The 19937-nt window shown below is 55.1% G+C and overlaps 1 long non-coding RNA gene and 1 pseudogene across 1 annotated transcript; both read left to right on the top strand.

The window, feature by feature from the left end:
* Positions 1 to 1526: 1526 nt before the first annotated feature.
* On the top strand, positions 1527 to 3009 carry LOC130681040 (uncharacterized). Its single transcript, XR_008994081.1, has 3 exons — positions 1527 to 1781; positions 1919 to 2338; positions 2770 to 3009. It is a non-coding gene; the product is annotated as an uncharacterized LOC130681040 (long non-coding RNA).
* Positions 3010 to 5163: 2154 nt separating this feature from the next.
* LOC118911579 (leukocyte immunoglobulin-like receptor subfamily A member 1) lies at positions 5164 to 15325 on the top strand (annotated as a pseudogene).
* Positions 15326 to 19937: the final 4612 nt, after the last annotated feature.

Genomic DNA, 19937 nt, shown 5'->3' with positions numbered 1-19937 from the left:
TCCCCCAGCCCCCCCCCCCGGGTGCCCTGGGGCGACCAGCAGAGAACCGACCAGCTGGCTGCAGGGCGGAGTCGCAGGGGGGGCCTCCCAGCAGCGTCCCCCCCGGGCCCTGCGACCCAGCCCACAGGAGCGCACCCCCTGATAGGTGACGGATGGGGGACAGCGTCTCCCCACGCGTGGTCCGCCCAGAGTGACCGGCTGCACCTTCCTGTCCCGGGTGAGGAAGCCCCAACCCGCCCGCGTGTGGAGGTCCGCACTGTTCAGGCCGTAACTGAGGGGCGTCCTGCACAGGAATTCTGGGGAGAAGGAAGCCAGCCGTGAAGGGAGGGGGAAAGCACTGAGGACACACCCCCAAGACCCTCCCTCGCCTCCCACGTGAGGCCGCACTGGCGTCTGCACGTCCAGGCGGACGAGGAGGCGGTCCAGGCGGACCCCGGAGGAGGGCAGGCCCTGCTCAGTTCGGGGGATGAGAGGCAGTGCGGGTCGTCACCACTGTCTGCTTCCTGGGGGCCCTTGCTGACCCCTCGCCCACAGGGCGAGTGCCCCGGCGGCACAGGGGCAGCCCATGCAAGGGTCAGAGGCCCCGTCCGCATGGACATCCCAGAGGGAGCGTCGAGTCCCCCTGGACTCTGGGAAGGGGGGCCGGACCCCCAGGAGCCAGCGCAGGTGACGAGGGAGCCCCAGGGGGCGGGAGGTGGAGCCCCGTTTCTCCCCACTCTCCTTCACATGGTCCCCTTCCACCCACAGAGCCAAGCGCCACAGCTCCAGAGGGTGACTGAGGACCCCTTTGCTGGCTGTGGGCGCCCAGGAGAGGGGGTCCTTGGGTTCCAGGGTTGGCCCTGCCACCTTCCTGCTCTGTGACCTCGGGCCTGTCCCCTTCCCTCTCTGATGCCCGGGCTCTGCGAGGGCAGGAGGGGCCTGGGTGGGCGCGGGGCCCCTGAGGAGGCTTCACCTCTGACTTCCTGCAGCAGAGACCCCCTCCGGGGCAGCCGACGGGAGACCCCTGACCCCTCAGGGATGCTGCACACGTGCTCCGCCCCCGGCCTGCCTCGAGATGAGCCTCCCGGGGACTTGAGGGGGAGAGAGGGAGGGCGCGGTTGGGGGGGGAGGCCCCGTGCTTAGAGGGGGTCCATGTGCCCAGACACGCAGCGAAGCTGGGACTCGGTCTCTCGCCCCCACGGAGGAAGGACTCCACACTAATGCAGCCGCTCCGGGCTGCCCCACGGAATGGGAACGCCATGTGCATTTCTTTCCTTCCGCCGCTGTAACAGGTCTCCACAAGCTTAGTGGAGCAAAACTGCAGTTTCTTTTCAAGTCATCTTTCAGTTCTGGAGGTCGGAAGTCAGAAGCCGGTCTCACTGGGCTAAAATCAGACAGCAGCAGGCGGCACCTCCTTCGTGGGCTCCGGGACAGCGCATGTCCCGTCCCCCAGCCTCCAGAGCTGCCCGCCTTCCCTGCCCGAGGCCTCCCGCCTCCCCCTTCGGGGCTGATGACCGGCCAGGGCTCCCTCGCGCAGAGCCGCGCTGACGCCCCTCCCCACACCTCCCGCCGGATCCTCTCCCCTGCCTGCCTCCTTCTCCGGGGATCGCCACTGGGGCCGCCCAGATCACGTACAATAACCTCCCCATTTTAAAGCCAGCCGTTGGGCAGCCTCGTTCCTCCCTGACGTGCAGTATGACCTGATCACAGATTATGGGGCGCATCTGGCGGTGGAGGCGTCTCTTCCGCCTACGGCAGGTGGCTGACAAGACGAATTTGGGGAAGCTGATGCTACAGTGCAGGTAAGTGGGAGGACAAGGCGAGTGTCCCCTTGCCCGGGCCAGGACCAGTGATCTCACCTGCTGGGTTAAGACAGGATAAGCGGCATGAAGTAACGGGCATCCGGACTAACACTCTGGTAAATAATTGTGTTCATCAGATGGGCTAAACAACCACCTGCTCTCATGGGCTGAAATAAGAAAATTACACCAGGACGTCAGAGATACCTTAATAATTCTGACGACTTCTCCTTGAGGCCCTCCCATTTGAATGTGGGATCTGGTCCCAAGAAGGATTGGAGCCCCGTTAGACGCTGGTTGGGGAAACACCCACTTGCCCTGTGAAACCTGAGCAGGGAGGCTGGGCTCCCCTCAGCCCCACCAGGGAGCTCTCCACAACTAGCCTCTCTGGAAGGAACCGTTTCTCAGGCGCCAGTAGATGAGGAAATTCCCTGATCTCATACTTCCCGTGGGTCTCACTGCCACGTCTGTCACCCTGCGGACATGCAACAGCGGGAGGCGGGCTGGGCCGAGGCCGTGTCGGGCCATGGCCTCCAGAGCTGTCACCGTCCTCTGTCCTGGTGAGTCCGACACGCGGGCGGGCTAGACAGGAAGAAGGGGGACCCCCACACAGTCGGTGTCCCTCTTAGCTTGAGGACTCCGTGCTTTTGGGGACTGCCAAGGACATTCTGGCCTCCTAAGTGGAGAGACGGCCTTTGGTCTCCCCAGCTGCCTGTGTGCTGGGGCGGGAAGGTTGGAGGGACCGTCCACCGAGGGGACAGACAAGTCCCCGTTGGAGCGCCTTCCAGTTGGCCGAGCTGCGCCCCCTGGCCTGCCTCTGCCGACCCCTCAGACAGCGTGCTCAGAACCAGGCGGATCTCTGCCCCTGTCAGTCTCTGCCCCTCAAGCCATGTGTCTCACTGAGTGTTCGCAAGGGGAAGGATAAGGACGTCAGGGGCTCGCTGCCATTGCCAAAGACCCTTTCCTGTTTTGAGTCTACGTGTTTCCACAGCCCAGTTCTCTCCGGACTATCCACTTGACTTCATTTAAAGGGATGTCGCCTTGGGGCAGCCCGACTGTGCAGCTGGTGTTTTCCTGTGCACCACCCCAGCGCTGAGCACCAGGTGGTACCAGGACCAGGTGTGCCACCGAGCTACTGGCTTGGCCTCCTAATGGATGTGACCCCCTGTGCCTCCACATCTCCTCTCTACCAGCTCCCTCTAAAGACTGTAGCCTTTGAAATATAAATATGTTTATCTCCCCTTAAAACTCCTCAGTCATCTATCCTCAGATAAGCCTGCTGACTCCCCAGGCTCCCCCAGCCCTCATCGCCTGGCCTTGTGTCTCCTCTGGCACACTTTACACTGTCCCTCCACGTCTTTGCTCTTCATCCACGCTGACCTTGATTTAGTTTCTCCCTCACTTGCTCCGTTTTACTAACTCAGGTCCTTCTGTTATCATCCGTGGTCCCCCAAACCTGCTGCCTACTTTGCCTGGGCAGTCAGGCCTCATCCTCACGTGTCTCAGGACCCTCACGTCTGTTACCAGGCCTCCAAATTCCACGTCTTTATACCGCAGACCACACATCATGATCTACAGCAATATACTTGTGCATTTTTAAATTATTATCTGACATTCCCCACATCATCGTCTCATTAAAGATATTCACCAGTTCTGTTTAGGTCAGAGTTTCTCAATCTCAGCACTACCGACATTTGGGACCAGATAATCCTTTGTTTTGGGGGCAGTTCTGTGCACTGTAGGGCCCCTGGTCCTTACCCAGTAGACGCCCATGTTATCTCCCACCCCAGTTGTAACAACCAAAGATGTATCCAGACATTGCCAAACTGCCCCCTCGGAGGTAAAATTGCCCCATGTTGAGAACCGAAGGTCTAGGTCACGATAGTAAACAAACAGTATGCCTGGGTTAGTGGAGGCATCCCTCCATGCACTTTGGAGCCACAAATGCACGGACGTACTGGTGGGTAATGGTACTGACTGTAAGGCGGTCCTGCAAGCTGTGGGGAATCTGGTCCGCAGCTTCCGCAACTGCCAGGGCAGGTGTGTCTTGCTTGATGACAACATTCTCGGGGACGGATAGCTCCCCTCCTCCTCCTTCCCAGAGCCGCATTCGAGCGCCCCGCCATCAGGTCTAGAATAGATGACACGCCTCGATACAGGGAACCGGCTTTGAGAGCCCCTCTCCGCCCCCACCCCCATTTGCTAGTTTCTGCTTGGGGATTGACGCTGAGAGCAGAAATTTCCCAGATGCACAATCACTTGCTCAAAGCCAGTCAGCACAAATGGACTGGGGCCAAAAGCTGAACGGCAGCCCCTTCTACACCCAAACCTTTCCAGACTCCTGTCTGTCCTCAGTCCTGCCCCTGGAGTGGTCAGGTTGCAGGCACCAGCCTGCTGGCCCCGTCTCACAGAGCAGGTCACCCTATGCAGCAGACCCCTGTCCACTGCCTCCTCCACCTGCTTCAGGACGGCATGCTCTGCCCACCTGGCAGGGGGCACAGCACAGAGCCTGGAGGGAGTTTCCTAGTCGCCAAACCAGATCTGACAACCCTTCCGTCTGTGCTCTGGGACCACTGGCATGGTTTCTCCGAGTCTCAGCCCCTCCCTTTAGAGGGAAGAGCAGAACTCCATGCTGGTGAAGATTGCCATGGCGACCAGACACCAAACAAACTTGGTGCCAAACATGGCGGACTGGTGGTTGCTGGGGGCTGTGGGGAGAGCAGAATGGGGGGTGACCCTTTCACGGGCATGCAGTCTCCTTTAGGGGTGATGAGATGGAACTACAGAGAGGTGACGGTCGCACAACATTGTGAATGTACTACATGCCACTGAATTGGACACTTTAAAATTTTATGCTATGTGAACTGTACCACAAAAACCAAATGAATGCAAAGGAAGGAACTCAGTTTCTCAAAAATCTAAACAGGGAATCATTATACAATCCAACATGTGAAAAAGCAAAGGAATGGAAAGCAGGGACTTGAACCCACATTCGTACTCTGATGTTTGTAGCAGCATTATTCACATTAGCCAAAAAGTGGAGACCCCCCAAATATCCATTGATAGGAAGGGATAATCAAAATGTGGTAGACACAGCAATGGAGTATTATTCAATGTAAAAAGAAAAGACAGGCTGACACGTGTTACAACATGGATGAATCTTGAGGATGTTACGTGAAGTGAAATATGCCAGATGCAGAAAGACAAACATCTTATTCCTCCGCTGACATAAGTACCTCAAATAGGCCACTTCCCAGAGAAAGAGGGTAGATTAGAGACTGCCAGTGGCTGAGGGAAGACGAGCTGAGAGTCGTTGCTTCATGGGTTAGCGTTTCTGTTGAGAATCATGAAAAATGTCTGAAAATAGAGGTCATGTTTGCCCAGTATGGCGAATGTAGTTAGCAGCACGGAGCTGCAGCCTAAAAACTGGTTAAAGTGGTAAATTTTATGTTACATATACTTTACCACAATTAGAAAACAGCCAAAAAACAATTTTAAAAAGGAAGGAATTATAGGTCCTTCACACCATAATTTATAAGTGTTCCCCCATCGAGAAGGAAAGCACGGCTTCTCCCCGGGGAGCCACCCGAGCCCCAGCTCTGTTCCCTTGCAGAGTCCCTTGCAGGACTCTCTGGTCCCTGTCGTATCTGCTGCTCCTGGTTCTGTGGTCCCAGGGAACGAGTCCGTGACAGTCCTGTGCTGGGGACTCCTGAGTCTTTCCTGTGCCACCTGGGACCCTGGGAAACTCCACATACAAGGTGGTGGAGAAGAAACTGGGATTTCAGAAGAAGGCTGAATGTATCATTAACCACACGGCTGCAGACACCGCGGGGCGTTATCAGGGCCGGTACGAGAAACAGCACAGCTGGTCAGAGCGCAGTGACCCCCTGGAGCTGGTGGGGACAGGGGAGCAGGCGGCCAGGGTCTCCAGCCCTCATGCATTGTCCTTTTTTTAAATCTCTTCACAGACTTTATTCTTAGAACAGTTTCAGATCCACAGAAAAATTCAGAAGAGCCTATGCAGCTGGCATGGAGGACGGTGACATCTGCCAGGACTACGGTACCTGCCTTACTGCTCATGAACCAGCATCGACCCATTACTATGAGCTGAGGTCCAAGGTTTATTTGGATTTCTAAGGGTTCACCCAGTGTCCTTCACCTGTCCCAGGATCCCAACCACATGGCATTGCGTTGTCCTGTCTCTAGGCTCCAGTCAGACTGTCCTTGGCCTTGACGACCGGGGCAGTTTGAGGACTGGTCAGGTACTTGCAGGGGGCCCGGCTCCTGGAAGTCACCCGATGCTTCCCTCGGGATGGCTCAGGGGTTCTGGGATCCTGGGAGGAAGACCACAGGAGCTCAGTGCCATCGTCTCCGCTCTGTGTGAAGGGTACATCGTGCACCCAGGAACATGGGTGCTGATGCTGGCCCTGAGTACCTGGCTGAGGTAGTGTGCACTGGGTTTCTCCTCCAGAAATTTGCTTTTCCATATGGAAGGAAAACTGCACGGCGTGGGACTTATGTTCCCGGCACAAGTCCAGCCTTCAGTGTTAAGCTCTGTCCTCAGAGTGGCCTGACCCTGTGTTTCTGAGGGTGGGCCCTGAATTTCCAGGTGCTTCTGTCTCCTGACATTCTTTTTACACTATGTCACCTCTCTCAGCCCCTCACATAGCTCCTCAAACTCTTGGATGCCATTCCCCCCCCTTTTTTGTTCCAAAATATGATTTGTGACAGTGTGATGTACGATAAGAAGTATATATTTGGTCTTCATCTTGTTCCTGGCACTGGGTTCCTAAGAATCGGAATTTCCTGTGATGAGAGCACTGAAGGTGTCTTTTGTTAGGCTAATGAGCTGGCGTTAGGTAAGCACCTAAAGATGGGGATGGTCACCAGGGGAACTGGCCAGGTGAGTCGAGGGTTGGAGGGTTGGAACTTTCGGTCCCACCCCCACGAGGGGAGAGGGGCTGGAGGTTGACACAATCACCAATGGCCATGACATTACACCTCTTTCATGAAGCCTCCATCAAAACCCCAAAGGACAGTAGGTTCAGAGAGCTTCCAGGGTGGTGAGCACGTGGAGACTGGGGGAATGCGGTGGGCCCAGGGAGCCTGGAAGCCCCTCGCCCTGTCCCCCTGGCCCTGTGCATCTCCCTCACCTGGCCACCGGCATCTCTTCCATCTGCAGTTCCCGAGTTATGTCTTTTTATAATAAGCCAGTGATCTAGTAGAAAGCTTCTCTGAGTTCTGTGAGCTGCTCTAGCAAGTTAATTACACCCAGAGAGGGTCATGGGAACTTCTGATTTGTAGCCTGTCCATCAGAAGCCCAGGGGATCACCTGGACTTTCAGCTGGTGTCCGAAGCGGGGGTGGTCTTACAGGACGGAGCCCTCACACCGTGGGGTCTGACATGATCTCCATGTGGACAGTATCAGAATTGAGCTGAATAGTAGGACGCCCCGCTGGTGTCTTAGAATTGCTCGATGGGGTGGGGGAAATCCCGCGCATTACACTTGGGAACAGAATCATCTGTGTTGTCCGGCTTTAGAGACCAGCTCTCCATCTCCCGCAGATGGCATCTCTTCTTGCCTGCAGGCTGCTTGTGTGCACAGCCCTGTTTGCAGAGTGTGCATCCTGTGCTGGTGCAACAGGACGCTAACAGCTCCCGTCCCTCTGGAGCAGGGACCATCTGCGTTTCCCCTTCTCTGCGCAGACCCAGCGTGCATGGCAGGGATGAGGGGGAAGGAGGGAGAGCCTGCTGAAGGGCCCCCCTCTCCTCTCTTAGGCTTGTATGGTAGCCCTTCCTCCCTGCTGATCGAGGCCGTGTGACAAGGCTTGGAGAGAGGGTTTCCCTCCAGTGCGGTTCAGCGCACGTCCCATTTGATAGATTTTCACTGGCCAAGGATGGAGAAGTTGCCTTGTCCCAGTACCAAAACGGGGGACACAGCGGCAACTTCATCGTGGGTCCTGTGAACCCCAGCTTCTCAGGGAACTACAGGTGCTACGGTTGGTACAGTGGCAGCCCCTACGTGTGGTCGGCCCCCAGCAAGGCCCTGGAGCTTGTGGTCACCGGTAGGTGCAGCCCAGCCCGTCCCTGTATCCTCCTCCCTGGGGTTCTCCAGGCCGCCCACGGCCTTGGTATCAGGCAAGAACATAAACAGGTGCTCTGCCAGGAAAAGCTAGCACAGCATCCCCCAAACCACCTCCTTCCCCGTGCACAAGACTCCCCCAGGGGCCGCCGTTCCTCACCCTCGCACCCAGGCAGGCGGCCTCCATGTGGTTCTCACGAACGCAGGAGCTTGTTGAGGAGGGGGTCAGATGGAACCCCACACAGGGAGATGAGCTCCCCATTCAGGGCCCTGGGCTGGTGAAGGAGTGGAGCGTGACCAGTGATGGCTCCTCTCCTTTGGATTGTATCTCTGTGTATCATGAACCAAGACTGCATGATGGAGACCGGGATCCGCATGGGTGTGGCAGGGCTGGTCCCTGTGGCTCTCGTGGCCATCCTGGCTGAACACTGGCTCTGCCGCCAGGCTTCCCACAAGGAAGACCGGCCTGGCCTGAGCTGGAGTCGATGGAAATGTCAGAGAATGGAGATCTGGACCAAGCCCTCAGCGCCCCAGGCAGACACCTTGCGGAGTGCCCCAGCGCGTGTGGAAGGCGAGGGAGAGAGGTGCTACCAAGCGTGGGCCCATCTTCAAACCGGTCAAATGGGATTTCCCTTCGTGTAGCCGATGTGCTTGCACCTCCCACCTTTCTGACGTCAGTGATTAAATTCTCAGTGAAGTCTTAGCTTAACTAATCACACTCCCTATGATAAAAATAATGCAAGGCATTCTCAGTTCTCCTTGCTGACTGCTTTTCACCCTTCCTCTGTAGAAATTCCAGCTCATTATCTTCAGTTTGTCTCCAATGTATTAATGTTTATCAAATTCATCAAAACCGTAACAGGGAAGGGGATGAATGTGTTGAACAACTTGATTGTATTAATCATTTCACAATGTGTAAATATATTAAACCATCATGTTGTATACCCTAAATATATACAATTTTCTATTTGTCAATTATCCTTAATAAAGCCAGGAAGTTTTTTAAATAGGGGGAAGTGAAAAGGGAATTCACCCACTCCCAGAATGGAAACTTCAAACCATCTTGATTAAATGGAGTTCTGAACTTTTGGCTTCTGGGTAGAATATGATGTCTAAGTGCTGGGGTATGGTTTCAGTACCTTCCAGAGAAAACAGACCTGGTCTTAAAACGTCACGATGCAAGTCTTTTGAACAGAGACCTCTGCATAGAGTTAACACTGCCCAGAGAAAACACTGGTGTAAAGGCAGTCTTGGCAAGGATTTCCCTCTTAGGAAAAGCATTTCTGGAATTGCTCTGATCACCATCTCAGAATGACAAGAAAACTTCCCTTTGCCGGAAAGTCTGGAAGCAGACTTATGAAAAATCAAAACACAGATGTCTTTTCACAAGAATGAGAGATTGAATTTCCTTTCTGAGCTGTGTGGGAACAGACCCGTAAATGAATGTAAAATTGTCTACAGCCCACTGGACATCTGAGAAACCCCAGAGAAGAGAGTGGAAGACAAGACCTGCTGTCAGTGCACAGAAACATGGGTGCTGGAATCCCTTAGGTAAGAAAATTCACTGTAAATGACCATCAGTAAGTACTGCAAACCTCATGCGGAAACAAAGAACCCCAAAATTATTACAGAAGAATTAGCAACCCCAAAGGACTTGAGACATAGAACTGCTTTCTGTCTATATTAATTATTAAAATAGTAAGAGAAGAAACCCTAAGGACACAGAGGCTTGACCCATTCTCTAAAGTCCCTGCTGACCCCAGTTAGGACCACGTGTGGAGAGATTAACTTCATCCTCGGTGGTGCCAGGGGGTTGATTCAGACTCCAGGGACTTCCGTCCCAACTTGCAAAATAATTTCCCAGGAACATAATATCAATGAGCCTTTTAAACAGAATCCCAGTGTCTCTAGGGAGCTTTCTGCAGGGGAGCTATTTCTATGCCCTGGGTCACTTTATCCCCAAAGGACAACGAGCCCTCTCCTGACAGGGACTGATTAGCGACTTCCCTTCAGGCTGTGGATGGAGTCTGGCGGGACAAGATGAGCAGATGGACTCTCTCGGCCCAGGGGCATTGCTCTCACCTCCAGGTGGGCTTGTCCCACATCTTCTCCCTGCCTCCCGCTCAGGCCGAGTGCAATCAAAAACCGCAGATGGGTATATGCCTAGTGAGATAAGGCAGGCAGAAAGGCAAATACCATACGATGACACTCACAGGTGGAATCTATGAACAGAACAGCAGGAGACTCGGAGACACTGAGAAGTGACCGGAGGCTCACATGGGGGAGGGGTTGGGATGGGTGCGCGGAACAGGTGAAGGCGATGATAAAGGGGCTCAAAATCTCAATCATACTATAAATTAGTCACAAGGATAAAAGTATGGCATAGAGAATATAGTCAATAGCTCTGTAGCATCTTTGTATGTTGACAGATAGTAACTAGACTAGTTGGGTTGAGATTTAATCATGCATGTAACTGTCCAATCACTGTGTTGTACACTGAAAACCAATACAGTCTTTTGAATCAAGTACACTTCAATAAAAAGAAAAACCATAGCGTTCAGCCAGGTTTCTCACTGGCGTGCTCTGTGTCTGCTCTCTCTGTATGTGGTCAACATGGAAACTGACGGGTGGCCCTGAGTTGTCACCCACTTCCTGCACACTGTCTTTCCTGTAAGTCTTTCCAGGCTAAAGTCTCCAAATCACACAAGACAGAGAGTCAGCTGGAGAAGCCCCCAACTTCATGCCCGTTGAGCCCTATACTGGACACCCCCAGTAGGAGGACAAGACAGCAACAGTCCGGTGGGTGGCCCTGTCCACAAGGGAGCCGCGCACCGGATCTGAGGTCAGAGCCTGCCTCGGGGTTTGCTGTCCACGCTCTCCTCTTGACCGAGAGCAAGCGATCCACTGCAGCTTGTCCTCCTCAGGGGGGCTTCTGAGCACGGCGTCACACACACGAGGATGAAGCCTCCCCTCAAAATATTGTAAAGACATTCTGGTGGAGTCTCGAGACAGGCAGACTGGATGGCTGTTGGCCGGCTGGAGAAGGGGCATTCTGGCATTTGGAGCTGAGGACTGAAGGCAAAAGAAAAGAACGGAATGAAAAAGCTGTTGTTTGCAATCACATGACTGAATCCAGAGGACACGAGGCCAAAGAAAATAGGCCAGACACGCAAAGACAAATAATACTGGTTTCACTTACACGAGGGTGAAACTGTTCTATATTTTGATTAAGGTGTTGGTCACAGGACTATATGCATTTATCAAAACTCATATAACTGGACACCAAAGGAGTAAATTTTATTGTATATAAATAAGAAAGTAAATGGAGAATGTTTGACAACATCCAGAAATAAGAACAAAAGAAAATAGATTGGGGACGGAGATTTTTTTCATGGGATGTGAGGCAGAATATAAATTGACATACGTTTCATTTTCACAAACTGTTTAAACCCTTTAAAACAGAAGAACAATGGGCACATTTTGAGTTTTAAAATATATTAAAATATCTGAGATTTTAATATTTAATGTCTGCTTTATAACAGACTAAAGGAGTGTGCTTAGGTAAGAAATAGAACATTTCTGTTTAAAAGCAGCGTTCTGTTGAAACGCGACAAATCTCTTCCATTCTGATGAAGCCAGTTACCTTATCCAAACCTACACACACGGTACACAGGAAAACCAAGGTCAACCTCAGTTTTTTGGTGATTCTAAGGTTTTTGCTTTGTACCCTGCCCTATGCCTTCCCTGCACATAATGTCCACATTTCAAAAAGTGGACCCAGAAATGAGTTTCAGGTGAGGCAGACCATTGTCCGCAGACCTGGTTGGGCCCCGGATATGACCGGCTGTGCGGTGAGAAGCATGTCCTTTCCTGGTGCCCCGCGGTCAGAGGTGGAGGGGAGAGCTGCGACTCGTGAAAAGCCCCATGGTCACAGGTGCTAGTTTCAGCCCCCACATCCTGTGCCTCCTGGTCGCTGTGTGCCGCCGGCTGCTCCACGTCAGCTGGGCAGGACCTGCGCCAGGATCTGTGCCGTGCCTTCTGCTCTGGCTGCCCTGCTCTGCCTCGGTGAGGTCTCGCGTGGAAGGGAGACGGAACCCAGGGGTCTGGGTGGGCGAGACAGCGAAGCTCACTAGCCTGTCTTCCAGGGCTGTATCTGAGCCAGAGGATCAGCAGGCAGACACGTGAGCCCCTCCCTCGAAGCCCCAGAGTCACTCCTGGGGGTTCAGGTTCAAGATCCTCCCGGGAGCAACAGCTGGGGGCCAGGCCAGGGCTCCAGCTTCTGGGATCCGGTTAGGGCGTGGGGCCAGTTGCTGGGCACAGGTGGGCGGGGGGGACTTTGTCTGCAACCCCAGGCTCTGATTCCCTTCCAGAGACTCTCTGGAAACCCGTCATCTGGGCCCAACCCAATTTCATGGTTCTGAAGGGAAGGCCAGTGACCATCTGGTGCCAGGGCGCTCGCGGCGCCGTTGAGTACCAGTTGTATTTCGAGGGATGCCTTGTGGCCTTGGAGAGACAGAAACCACCTGGAGTGATGATCAAAGTGAAGTTCTCCCTCTCGGCCATGACCTCCCTCACTGCGGGGCAGTACAGCTGCTCGTACCGAAGTGGGGAGCTGTGGGCCGAGTCTAGTGACCCCCTGGATCTGGTGGTAACAGGTAAACGCCCCGTTCTGCAGCCGTAGAGTCATCTCAGCCTGAATCCGGGGCAGCGTCACTGCTTGCTAGGCCCCTCCGGGCCCCTCCAAGCCCCACGCAGAGACTGAGTAACCCGTGATGACCTGTGGGGTCTCCTACTGACTGCTGTCTGTGTCCTAGGGGCCTAGTGACTTAGGGCAGGTTCTCCTGGTAAGAGGTCGAAGTGGATGTTTCTGTGCAGGGGGCTCCTGGGGCATGTCCTCAAAGACAGCCCCTGAGGAGGGCGAGGGCAGCGGGCCGGGCAGAGGGCGCAGGCGGACTGCGGTGCTGTGTCCCAGAGACCCCAGCCCAGCACGTGTGGAGCTCCAGGCCTGGGACGGCCCTTCAGGGGAGTCTCAAAATGAGGCTGGGGGCTCTGGGCCTCCCAACTTCAACCAGTGATTAGATGAGAACCCCTCCTACAGAGCCATTTGCTAAAGGACGGACACTGTGGGATTCCACTTTGATGGCGTCCCTGGAATAGTCAGCTGCGTAGGGACAGAAGGTAGAATAGCGCTGGCCAGGGGCTGGGACAGGGCGGGCACTGGTTAATGGGACAGGGTTTCGGTTTTGCAAGACAAGAAGAAGGCTTACAGGTGGTGGTGGTGGTGGCTGAGCATCGGTGTGAATGTGCTAGACACCTCTCGGTGGTGCACTTAAAAATGGTTAAGGTGGCACATTTCGTGTTACCTGTATTCTACAGCAATTGAAAACAGTAACAATTTTTAAAAACGCAGGAGGCTGCTGCACCCCGATGTTGGATGCAGTGGGTCTGGGGTGGAGTCTGGGAATCCTCGTTCCTAACACGCTCCCAGGCAACACTGACAATGCTGCCCCAGGAACCCGACTCTAAGGACCACTGACGGGGAGCAGTTCACCCCAAACACCCCTGTCCTGGAAGCTCCTCGGTCTTGACGGGGGAGAGCACGGAGCATGTGTCCATGACCATGACAGCCAGGAAAGAGAAGAGACCGGGATTCTGGGGAGCGACATCGGGTCTCGTGGACGAGGGGATGGGAGATATTGCAGAAGGACACAGACGCCCCTTACCCACCGGCCACCTTCCCCCACAGAAATGTATGACACCCCCACGCTCTCAGTCCATCCCGGGCCGCAGGTGGTCTCAGGAGAGAGTGTGACCTTCTACTGCCATCTAGAGACTGCGACCAGCACCTCCTTCCTGCTCAAGGAGGGCCGACCTGGCCACCACAGCGCAGACACAGGAGTGGCCAGGTGGCATTCTTCCTGGGCCTCGTGAGCACGGCCCACAGAGGGACGTACAGATGCTTCGGTTCCTACAACAGCCACGCCTAGTCTTTCCCCAGTGAGCCTGTGAGGCTCCTGGTCACAGGTGAGGAAACCTCCCGTCCTCTCCGTGTCCTTCTGGGACCCCCAGCAGCGCCGAGGACGGCAGCGGAGGGGCAGGTGCAAGAGGAGGACAGGAGGGGACATCCCGACCCCCGCATCCGCCCCTTCCCTGGGGACAGGAGCAGCAGGCGGTCCACAGGACATGCCACAGGGCCACGCGGGGGAGGAAGCCCAGAGAAAGCCCAAACCCTTGCTCTCCCTTGTCCCCATTGCCAGGAGATGCTGGGGACAGCAGCCTTGCGCCCGCAGAGCTCACCTCTTCTGGTGAGTGACAGTGACTTCTAGCCTGGGGGGAGGAACCGAACCCCCAGGGGCCCTGCGAACGTGCTGTCCCCTCGGGATACCCACTGAGCGCACAGCATGGGCTGCGAGCTGCGGCTCCGTCGGCCCAGCAGACAAGCAGCCCTGCCTCTGGGGCCCGTGTGGCCCAGCAGAAGGCAGACCGTGAGTCCAGGTCAGGATAATGGAACCGATTGCATAGCACGCGAAGAGGCGATGATATGGGAAAAAGGCAGAACAGGGATAAGGTGACTGGGAGGGCAGGGGGCAAGGGTCGTCTGAACTGGCTTCACAGAGAAGGGGGCATCAGAGCAAATATCTGACGGAGTTGAGGGCGTCAGTCCCGTGGCCAGCTGGAGAAAGGAGTTTCCAGAAAGAGGGACTGGTCAGTGCCTATGCCCTAAGGCGGAGGGATGGCCAGCCTCATGAAAGAACAGCAAAGTGGGTCTGGAAATGATGTCAGGGAGGTGATGGTGGGCACCGGCCAGCTCGTTTAGGGCCTGTAGCCGCCCGATGGAGCCCCCAGGACCTGGGATGTGGGGTGGGGACCTCGAAAAGCTGTAGGATGTGGGGGGTGGGGGGCTGTAGCCCAGGGAAGGGGAGGCTGGGATGGAAGAGGCCGACGCCAGCTTTCTTCCTCACGTCTTCACGCTCCTCACCATCTGCAGACTTGGGGGACCCGCCCTCGTTAACCACAGAGGCAGGATTCCAGCAAGGAGAGTGGGTGGCCGGCCTCCCAGGGAGGAGCTGGGCAGGAGCGGGTCAGAGGGCAGCAAGGGCACGGTGAGTGAGGCGCCCTGCCACTCACCCTGTCGTGGGTCCCTGCCAGCGCGCACTCTGCTCTTCTGACCCCAGACCTTGCCCTCTGGAATCACACGGCCCAGAATCTCCTGCGGATTGGCCTGGCTTTCCTGGTCCTGATGGCTCTCGGGGGCCTCCTGGCTGAAGACTGGCTTTGCAGGAAGAGGGCTAGAGAGGAAGCCAACACCGCTTCCAGCCGGGAAGGCAGGAGAAGGTTCAGAACACGAAGACTCCTGAACGAATGACGGGAGACGTGGTGGCCCCGAGTAGAGCTGAGAGCTGATGGTGACCGTGGGTGGTGACCTTGGGCTGTGTGAGCTCTGTATTGAGCCCTCGGAGGAGGGAGCCACTGCTGGACACTGGGACAGATGCGTGGGGGCTGGCGAAGCATGCTGGAGCGGGCAGGAGAGAGGGTGCTAAATTTCTTCTGCAGACAGATCCCATCATCTCTGCTAGAGTCTGTGTGTTTTTGTGCCTTCTTACTGCAAACCAAAGTTTCAACCCCTCTGGTCTCCCCTGAAATCACCTCCTTCATTAACATCGTGGCCACGGGAATATTGCCTTCCTACTGGGGTCCTTATTCCTATGTATTCTGTCTTTTCTCTGCAACATGTCATTCAAAATGTTTAGCAACCCTTACAGAATAGGCTCTTAGCACATGGAACAGGAGCCAGACAGGCAACCTCCAGGTCATGGAGATGCAGGCTGCAGACAAGAAAACTGATGCACAGCTACGGCAGCCTGTCCCCGCCGGATCTCAGCCACGAGCCGACCCCCTACCCTACGCCACCCCAAGATTCTGTCTGCTTCGCTTCTTCATCCACACCTTGCCTCGTTCTTCGTGTCTCCAAGTACATATCATCTCCTCCAAAAAAGTTTCCAGTTTGACTTACGAGTCCACATTCATACCCCTGGAGCACCTGCCATTTCTCTCTAGCAGGTACTTGAACTCCAGCACGGCATTCGTGTCCGTTTTCCTGTCTCTGCCAGGCGCTCACGTGCATTAAATCACGGCGGATCTGATGGCCGTGTCCCAGCTCCCGCGGCTGAGAGAGCTCTCAGGAAAGGTCGTTGACTCAGCGGGTATATAAACAGGGCCAGAGCACAGCTTAGGACTCGAGGCTCCCGACGATGGTCCTTGCAATGCCGTCGGGCACCGTGAGCTCTGTGCTCCTGAGAATTCCTACGTGATCGGCCCTTGAATATACCCATTACATGGGCCCCTCCCACCCGCCCCAGTGTTCCGACCCCTCACCCAGGTCAAATCCATTCTCTAAATCTGAGTTTTCTGTTAAATATCAGAGAACATGCATTCCAGCCTCAAAGGGATAACATGGATATTTGATGATATAAAGAACACCGAGTAAGCAGCACAGGGCTCTGACAGAAGCTGCTCCGTGCCTCCTAGCATCTGCAATCCGCCTGGAATTCCTACCATCTGTAGTGTAAAGCTGTACATCAGTTTTCTTGTCTACAGGGGATTCCTTGTCCTATAGGGGACTGAAAATCCCACCAATTATTACCTCATTATCAGTGGCCCCAGTCCTGAATTTTCTTCCTTCTGTTCTTCCTCCAGGTGTTCTGAGATTCAGGAATTTCAAAGTTTATATCAAATTACAGTTCCCATCCCAATATAAGATGGACTTGCGTGGAGCGTCGTGGCATTCCAGGTTTTCCATATCCTAACTTCCTGCAAGAGATCTAGAGTCTCACGGGCAAAGTGTGTAAGGTAGAGGGGCCTTGGTGTCCAGATACAGAAGAAAGGGACTGGCCTGGGCAAAGGGGCCCCCTCAGAGGATGGGAGGCGCCTCTGCCTCTGGGGTCCTTCTCTCCTCCTCACCAAGGTCAGTCTTGCAGAACTGGTCCACAGGACGAGGCCAAATGGACAGGCGCCGCGTTCCTCTTTTTGAAATACTGAACACGGCTTATATTCCAGACAGCAAGATGAAGCATGGGGAGCGGAGATGTGGGGGAGGGAGGGAGGGAGTTGGTCAGGTTGGTAGTGATGTTGTGGATGAACCATGAGAGGTGCAGAGGGCACATCTGGGGCAGAGTCAGGGACACAAACAAGGGGTCCATCTTCCCAAAATGAGAAGCATTTTCCATTTTGTAACTGACATACAGCACTGTGTAAGTTTAAGATGTACACCTGCTGATGGGACGCGCTGGCACACCGCAGCACCGCTGCCGCCTTGGCACGAGCCCACCAGCACCGCCATCCCGTGAGATGATTAGCGTTCCTTTTCTTGGGGCGGGAACAGTTAAGATCTCGCCCCTCAGCAGTCATGCAGCATTGTTGTTCATAACACAGTGCTGTTGACAATCACAATGAGGTGCATGAGGTCTAATTTATTTAATTACAAATTCATTTACTAGTTGTAAGTTTGTGCCCTGAAACCACATCTCCCCATTCCCCCTCCTGAGCCCCTGGGAAACATGGGTGCCCCTCTGTTTCTGTGTGTCCGCGTGTAAGTGAGGTCACGCGGTATTTCTTGTCCGCCTTATCTCACCTGGCAGTGGCCTCCAGGCCCATCCACGTTGCCACGGATGGCAGCATCTCCTTCTTTCTCACGACTGAACGATGTTACATTGTGCATATATGTTGAAGCATTTTGGCAAAGCAGGCCCACCCACAGCGGGTCCAGCCTGGCTCCCTTCCTCTCAAGGTGCTGGACTGGAGAATGTGTCTCTGCAGGTCGATACCACAGCACCCCAGTTCCACGGGGACGAGGGAAGGTGGCGTCTCCCTCCCCTACTCAGCCCTGCTGCCCTTCCTTCTGTGCTCGTCGCCCTGGGTTCTTCCCTATTCCCAGTGGCAGCAGAAAGACGGGACCTCAAGTCTGCCCTCCCTGGTTTCTTCATCTCGTTTTGCACAACACACCTACCGCAGAGCCAGGAGGCAGGGGAAGGACCAGACCGAGCCTGCGCCCCTGTGACAAGACACGTCCCTGCTGTTTCCACCTTCATTTGCCGACAGGATAGGATGGAGGGAGGCTCCTTACAGCCTTGCAATGAGCAGTGATGCTGCGCTGGGCATTTAACCATGTGCCTCCCAGCCCCAGGTGCGGGCCAGGAGCTCAGCCTCAGAACACGGCCCTCCTGTGGGAGAAAGCCCACCCCTTCTGCTCTCCTGGCCTGGGCCCTGAGCGCCGACCCCCCGAGGCATCGCCCACACCGGCTCTTTGCTCCCCGGAGGCTCACTCCTTAACCACAGGTTTCTCACCCCGGGCTTCCTCTGAAGCTGTTTTTGGGATAAACGCAAACTAGCTTCCTGGAACACGCAGTGGACCTTCTCAGACCTCCTCTGAGGTCGGTTCCTCTGTTGGTTGTACCCGACCACTTCCTCCAAGACACGGGCACGCCACGGGCTCCCCAGCGGCAGTCAGGAGCTGTCAGGAGACTCACCTCTCTTTGGACACAAGTCTGGATCAATCTCATCTAATGCCATGGCTTCGGTTTCTCTAAGCTGGGCGCCCACATCTGTTTCTCTGAACCCCTAATTATTTTTTCCTGGCTGTTCAGGTTATGTTACCAGCTTCGTCCAACCAACCTGGACCAAAGCTGTTCCTCTAACTCGGCACAACCCCAAGCGCGCTCATGGCCACCCTGCTCTCTTCCCTATTCTGCCTGCTGGAAAGGCGAGTCACACACATCAGACATGTAGCGGCCACAGGCCCCTGGCTCGGAGTCCTGGAATCAGAATGAGCTGGAGAAGGGCTGGCAAGTGTTTTGGGGGGCAAAAGAGTATCAAGCCCTGAGTCCCCCAGGATTTGGGTCTTAGCCATCCTCTACTAAGACTTTTCATAAGGGAAGTGAGTTGATAACCCCAATATGTGTTCCCAACCACCTTGTGCTCAACAAGGAGCCCCCTTCCATGCCCAGAAGAGAAGCCCTGGCGACTGGTGAGGTCAGCCCCAAACTCACCACTTTCCCCCTTTTCCAGGCTCAGTGTGGCCCTTCACCTTCTCTCTGAGACTCACCAAGGCTCAGCAGGGTGGCAAGAGGAGATGTGAGTCTGCAGCCCTTGAGGCCCTCAGGCCCCTGCAGAGCTGAGGGTGGGCAGGGGGAGCTGCAGGCTGCGGCGTGGGGCCACCCGACACCTCCAGGCTGAGGTTCTCCACACCTGCTCTCTGGCAGGGGAGAGAGTAGGAAAAATAGCCTCCTCCTCGGGTCTTTGTTTACCCTGCATGGAGCGAGAGGGAGGGCACAGCATCCTGAAGACGTGGATCAGACAGGAGGCCTCACCTGCTCTCCACCTGTGGCTGGTTTTCAACCTCCGGACGCTGGACTGTTTGCTGCACGGCTGCCACGTGTTGTGGGGTGTCTTGCAGCACCCCGGACTGCGCACTAGAAGCTAGTAGCACAACCACTTCTGGCCCCAAGTCCCTGGGGCTGTCACCTCCACAGAGGCGGAGAGCAGCCGTGCGCATGTGGGCGGGGTGGCGTCCTCTGCAACTAGATGGGGGTGACAGTGGCACCGTCTCTTAAATGTACAAAAGCCCACTGGATTGTATGCGGTGAAATGATGAAAATGGTAAACTGGATGCTATGTGTAAAAAAAAAATGTCTCTAGACATTTGCCTCGTGTCCCCTGGGGGCCAAATCGCACCCCGGCCAGGCCCATTGTCCCCTTCTGTTGATGGATCGCCTGGAGCGTTTCTCGATTTCAGCACTTCTGAGATTTTGAGCCAGACTCGTCCTTTGCTGTGGAGCTGTCCCCTGCCTCCTAACAGGTTAGTCACTTCCCTGGGCTCCACCCGTTAGGTGTCGGGAGAGCCCCTCCTCCAGTTGTGACAATAAAAATATCTCCAAACATTGCCCAGTGTCCATGGGACACTGACCCACAGTGTCCTAACCTCTATGCTGGTTTGCCCCACAAGCCCACAAGACCCTAATTTCTGCACAAAGGGAGCTTCAGCACAAGCTGTGGGCTCTACTGTCTGATGAACACTGGAT

Source organism: Manis pentadactyla, chromosome 15 (genome assembly GCF_030020395.1).
Source record: "Manis pentadactyla isolate mManPen7 chromosome 15, mManPen7.hap1, whole genome shotgun sequence".
NCBI classification, from domain to species: domain Eukaryota; kingdom Metazoa; phylum Chordata; class Mammalia; order Pholidota; family Manidae; genus Manis; species Manis pentadactyla.
This window is presented reverse-complemented; position numbering and strand designations above follow the sequence as displayed.